Source organism: Cynocephalus volans, chromosome 1 (assembly GCF_027409185.1).
Source record: "Cynocephalus volans isolate mCynVol1 chromosome 1, mCynVol1.pri, whole genome shotgun sequence".
Classification (NCBI taxonomy): domain Eukaryota; kingdom Metazoa; phylum Chordata; class Mammalia; order Dermoptera; family Cynocephalidae; genus Cynocephalus; species Cynocephalus volans.
The window spans coordinates 157,567,049-157,574,001 of NC_084460.1; the positions used below are offsets into that span (position 1 = coordinate 157,567,049).

Here is a 6,953-nt window from a genome sequence, read left to right on the forward strand (position 1 = left end):
CAGTAGTCTGAGTTAATAGCAAGATTTAACAGGCATTAACTCTATGTTTCTTATCCAGTGTGTTATTTTCATTTACTTTGAATCTAAAAAAATAAGAATGAATTTCTACTTTTCCTGATTGAATTAAATTTTCTCAACCAATGTAAATAACAATTGCACATAGGACTTTATTTATTTTAAAATTAATTTTTATACTCCCTTAAAGCCTTGAGAGTTTTTTCCAATGAAATATGATTTTGTAGTAAAGAAAGTTTGTTCTGCCTCCCTCTGTCTTGGTTCAAACTGAGAAGGTGGGCCCAGTGTGTGTTCTGCCAGCCCTTTCCCTTGTACTATTGCCTTTGATGCCCTCCTCAAGTCACCGGGCTGCTCTACTTGTCCTTAGGTGGTGTAGCCGAAGGGTATGTTTTACTGTTACCATAGATCTCTGGTTTCTATCCTAAGACCCTATCACTGTATTTTCAAGGCATTGCATATTTACATAAAGGTTTGCCTAATAATAAAAGCATCACTGAAGTTGCCCAAAAACGCTTTAAATACAGTCTATGCAAGGGTACTTCAAAAAGTTCGTGGAAAAGTAGAATTTAAAGACAATACAAATCATTCCATGACCTTTTTGAGGTATGCGTGTATTACATACACTGACTTTTAAGAATAAAAATCACCCGTGTCCTAGATGTTTAAAATTTGTCGGAGCCTCCAAATACCTTTTAAACCAAAATATATCAGTGCTCATTTCTTTACTGACAAGGTCAGTCTTCGCAATCTTCAGAATAAGATTCTGTTAAATCAAAACTGACAAAGGAAAAGAAATCATAAAGATACTCTTATTTATTTTCTCTTTATGACTCAGGAAATCTAGAAAAATGTAAATCTAAATACATTAGTTATAATGTGACAAATGCCTGTAAACAGGACTGAGTTAACGAATTTGCAATGATAAATAAAAATCTGAAAGCACTGCATTAGCACATAGCTATTTCTCTTTGTTCACCTGGGGGCAAAGAGTAGAGAAAGGGTCAATGGACAAAATTACCTATTGATCGCTCAACAAAGTGCATCCTTTCTTATTATAATAAGTTTCATTTTTCCCTTCTGGGTGTTAGTGTATTGGAAAATCATTTAAAGAATACAACTAACTGGAGACTTACATATAAGTTCGATTCCCTATGATTAAAACTGGAATATAATTTAAGGAGTCTTAATTTTCTTTGAAAAAGTTAGATATTATTATAATTTACATAGTACATTGAGATTTTTATCATTACTTACATTGAATCTGTAAGAGAAGCCTTGCAGTCAAGTCTTATTTTCACTCTTTGCCAAGATTGACTGGTTGGCTCATTAGGTGTTATTGCTGATCTTCTGCTCTTGCCTATAGTCCTATATATTCTGTCATATGTCAATCCAATCTTTCTAACTTTCATCTCCAGATCACTGTGCTGAAGTCAGATCCCATATAAAGAACCAGAAAAAATCTAGAGATTTGAGACAATGTAATTGGTGGGTGTGTGTGTGTTTATTTTTTAGGAGACTAATACAGGTCCAAAAGATGTGGGATAGGTATCAATTGTGTATAGCATAAATGCAAAGAGTTTAATTATCTGGACAATTAAAATTATATTGTTATCAGGTGACAAATTACAGGAACTCATGATATGTAAGTGACTATTGTGCTCATGAACTAGAAATTGTGTAGACAAACCAAACAGAAGTCTCCAAGACAGTGAGATAACAATGAAGAGAAATGGGTGAGTTTTCACTTGCAGTGGTCATGGTTATTTTCTCCTCTCCTCTAAAACTGGGGATCTTGCTCACAGTGTAGATAGAATATAATATAACTTGTGGTTTTACAGGATTTTAATATTTTAATAATTATGGATGATTTAAAAATGATTCAGGCCAGATAAGAAATTTGTTTTAGCTCTCCTAATTCTTCTGACTCCAGGGTTCTTATCCTTGAGGTCATGCATCATCTGAACTAATTCCTATTGAAAACACTGGTGCTGATGGTAACTCAAATCATGTGTGTAACTGATGAGGCACTCTGTGGACTTTTCCATATCCTACTTATACATGTCACTACCTGCCAGTTCTACTATCTGCCTCTCCTTAGGTGGTGAGATTTCTGCCAGGCTTTGACTTCTATCCTTGGCCTACCTGTACCAAGCTGGTGTGAAGAATTATCATACATTATGTTTGAAATTATTATCAGCAGTATAACAGTCAGTATAGACAAAGTTTTGTCACAGTGACAAATAACCCCAGAACTTTTACGACCACTACTGGCGAAAGAAAGAGAGAGAGAGGAGAATCGCACATGAGCTTTACCCTTTGTCAACTGGAAAAGACATAAATTACTCCTCACATTTCATTAGCAAGAATTAGTCACATAGCCCTGCCTAATTGGAACTGAGCAGAGAATTATACAGTCTCTTAAGCTCAAGGAGAGGAAAACTGGTTACCGGTCAGTTTCAGTAATATTTTACACAAATACAAATGATATTTTCTCGTGTCTTGACTTTGCACAGCACATATGAAAGTACTTTGTCTACAACTGGCAACCAGTATCTGCTACATTTTAAAAAACTAATTTCTTCTCAATGTGTTTTATCTAAAAATGTAGCATTGTTATTACAATGGTTTTGTTTGTCTTAAATTTTAGATTAAAGTTGCTAAGATTTTTTTTTGCCTGAAAGCTGAGCCTTTTTATCTGAAAGAAAAAAGGTGCTCTTAGAATCAAAAGTATATAAATTTTCAAATGCATATGATGGACTCAAATAAGAAAAACTTCAAACCTCAACTGCCAGCTAGGTCATAATAAATTTGTATATTGCATGGTACTGCACTAGACTCAGAATAACAAAAGGAAAACCCTGAAAATAAATTAAAAAGTGAAGAGGAGAAAAATAATCATGGAGAGTTACACTATGATATACTTACTTTTAAATAGGTAATTTATATCTAAAAGATGTATGGGTATGATGTGAAAAGAACAGTCAATGGGAGGGAGGCAGGATAACTGATTTCCAGACACCTTTTTTCATTATTTAGTAAAACAAAGTAGGATAAAACACTGACCTAAGTTTCTTTAATCAATTTATTTCTACTATATGATTTAAAAAAAAACAGTTATACTTCTGAGAGCAGCACATTAGCTTATTTTGCTATCTTGTCTTTGAAGTTGAAGGTTTCATATATGTTCTCTAAAGCTCTAGCTTTATTTTAACATTCTCAGTATAATTGAATTATTTTTATTATAATTTTATTAGGAAATACTATTGTAAAACTTTAAAACATGAAAAAGTAGATATTGAAAATTCCTTCTTAATCCTCACCTTCAGAAATAATGAATTTTATTTTTTTTTATTAATTTCTGGTATGTTAATTTATCTGTTAACATACATTAACAATTTTTTTAAATGGTATTAAACTATTAAACAGTCGACTACATAGCATTCCCTTGTATGTATTTAAATATGCCATATATACAAGTTCATGTTTTTTGATGTACATATTTATTAAGAATATATTTATTGGCTACATAATAAAACATTTATAGATGCATCATAAACTATTTCACAAATTGTCAATTAATTGACAAGCAAGTTATTTTCATTGTTATTATTAGCAACAGCACTGTAAATAACACCACCTGTCTATAGACCTTGGATTAATTTTCAAGTATAGTTATAATTGATAGATAAAAGTGTGTACAATTAATTGAAGGGTTAAAATGTGTGCAAATTTATATTTAATGTTTGTTACAAGATGTTTTACAAATATTATAAAAGAACTTCCACCTAGCAGTAAATTAGAGCCTTAATTTCTCTCACAACACAATGCTGTCACCAGTTCTAGGAGTAATAATTCTTTTCGTTTTTTTGACAATGCAAAAACTAAAGTATGGTATAAATCACTATTATTTTCATTTCATTTAATTATCATTTATAAGAGCATATTTTTGTGTCTATTATATATTTATATTTTATGTTTCTATTTTTTAATATCCTACTATAAGAAAAAATATCATAGAAGATTGAATTATGTCCCCCCAAAACTCAGTGAAGCTTGAATTGTGTCCCCCAAGTTTTATGTCTTAGAAACTGGGCCGGTACTATGACTGTTAAGAGGGTGGGAAATCCTTTTACGGGGTAATTGAAAGGTGGAGCCTTGAAGAGGTGATTGGATTATAGGACCATGCAGTAGTGAATGGATTAAAAATGGTGGTCAGGGGTGTGGTTCTGAGGGCTTTAAAAGAAGAGAGAGGAAAGTCTGTGTCTCTCTGTCTGCTCTCTCTTCTCTGCCATTTCACGATGTGATACCCTGCATCACTGAAATCACCACCAAAACCTTCTCCAGAGGTGTTTCCTGGACTTAGACACTGTAAGCAATAAATTTTGTTTTCTTCATAAATCACCCAGTTGCAGGTATTTTTGTTATAAGCAACAGATATGCAACAAATATATTAACTTTTAGGGTTGTCCTTTACTTCTAATATCCCAGTATTAAATAGGGATTTACCAATTTTGAACTCCCCAATTCTACCTTTTCTCACATCCTTAATCATTTTTTCTCCCTTCCTCAAACCCTTGCATTCGTAATCTATCTTAATATATGAGCAAAACAAATCAGCATATTAATTTATGTAAAGATATATACTTATATGTATATGGAAGATTAATAACTCATATTAGCTTTTGTCTTATTTATACATTTATTCGTATGGCCCAGGTGGACTCTTGGAATGATATCATCCTGAAATGTTTCATAATGACATCTTTATTCTGTGACTGGATTATAATTCATACTGCTTCTGTAAAGTCAGTTTGAAATAATCCAACATTGATATCTATATTATGGAATTAGTACAGTGTAATTTGTCTGCTATATGGATCTCTTAAATACAATCTTATAAGATTTTTATTATTCCACTAATTATACAGTTCCATAATTTGGAGATTTGAGCAACATGTAAAATTTTGGAAACAGCATTGTACTCTTTCGAACAATATTATTGAAAATTTAGATAAATATTTTTTCTTAGTAGTCTCATTCTATGTATAAATGCATTTAATAAAATTTCCATTTACCTGGACAGTTGTTTTAGACATCTGGGCAGAGTCACCATTTATGCAGGAAGTGCTGAGAGTTGGGGAGTCCTACAATGACATCAATAAAGCTAAATTGGCTAAAATTGATACAGTAAGAAAAAGATTATGAATGGTGATGACATTGAGCCCTGGTTGAATCTGGGAAGTAAATGCCCAGTTTTCTCTATGAAGGGTATAGATAAAAAGGAGCATTAAGTTTGAGAACAGTAAGGCGAAAGGCATGATTTTCTACATTGAGTCAGTATAAATAGTTAGAAACTGATATTGTTAATTGTCTTTAGGGAATTTACTGTTAGTGTGGTTTCTGATATATCACAGGTGATTAAAAATAGTTGGTTAAATAAAATAAGCAAAAAAAATTTTAAAACATTCAGGAAGAACATAACTATAGGCATTATTTCATTTTAAATAGCCTTTGCTATAGATAATATTTAAAAGGATTGTTTACAATTGAAGCAAATTCTCAATGGTTTTCCTTGAATTAAATAATAATGATGAAAATTTCCACACATACTTTAGGAGGAAAAATAATTTACTGTTCTTATTGAAATATGTATGATGCAGATGTAAAGCTGGTGGTGTGTGACAGCAGTGTGTCTGATGGCGCAGAGTTGGGTGGGCTGCAAAGTAGAGGGCGGGGGGTGGGGAGGCAGCAAATCTCCAATAAATGGTTCTGAAGCAGGACCTGAAGCCTAAATTCCAGGACGGTGAGGGAGTGCTGTGTTTTCATGGGCTTCTACTTTATGAAGGAAAGTGTGTAAAGGTTGCCGTAAAAGACAAACAAGTGAAATAGTTTATACATTGCAGTGGTTGGAATAAGAATTAGGATAAATGGGTTCCAGAGAGCAGAGTACTCAGATACGTGGACACCAATAGGCAGAAACAGTGAGAACTTCAACAAGCCAATCAGGAGCAGTGTGCAGAGGGGGAGATGAGAGGGGCTGTCCCAGGGAAGAAGACATCTGATCTGCAAAATGTTGAAGTGAAAACAAAAAAGAACAAACAGCAAAGACATGGAAATGGAGATGATGGCAGTACCACTGAGACACCTCAGCCTCCTCGGAAGAAAAGGGCTGGGTAGATCCTACTGTTGAAAATGAGGAAACATTCATGAACTGAGTTAAAGTTATAGTAAAGATTCCTGAATTACCAGGCGAAAACAGCTCTTTTATCTTCCTGCCAAGAAGAATGTGGACTCCATTCTAGAGGATTATGCAAACTACAAGAAATCTCAAGGAAACACAGGTAATAAGGAGTATGCTGTCAATGAAGTTGTGGCAGGGATAAAAGAATACTTCACTGTAATGCTGGGCACTCAGCTACTCTACAAATTTGACAGACGGCAGTGTGCTGAAATCCTCGCAGATCACCCTGATGCACCCATATCCCAGGTATATGGAGCACCACACCTACTGAGATTATTTGTAGGAATTGGAGCTATGTCGGCCTATACACCTCTGGATGAGAAGAGCCCTGCTCTACTACTGAATTATCTTTATGATTTCCTAAAGTATCTGATAAAGAATTCTGCAACTCATCCATATGTCCTCCTTTTTCTATTTTTCGTTTTTTTTTAATGGTGATTGAAGTCAAGAGCCCATTCTTTGCAAGTCAACCATATCATTCCTTAGGAATTTTCTTTGCTCAAATTATTGAAGAATGGTTTTTGTATTTGTGTCTAATGCATGTTTTGACATGATAGACACAATGCATTGTGTAGCTACAGTTTTCTGGAAAAGTCGATCTTTTAGGAATTGTTTTTCAGATGTTCAATAAACTTTTTCTTTAAATTTCAAAAAGTAATTAAGTAAATAAATAAATATGATGAGTTCAATGGTATAA

General features: G+C 33.4%; 1 pseudogene; it reads left to right on the plus strand.

Moving 5' to 3' along the window:
• The first annotated feature begins 5,942 nt into the window (after nt 1–5,942).
• On the plus strand, nt 5,943–6,688 carry LOC134362447 (mortality factor 4-like protein 1; annotated as a pseudogene).
• Nucleotides 6,689–6,953: the final 265 nt, after the last annotated feature.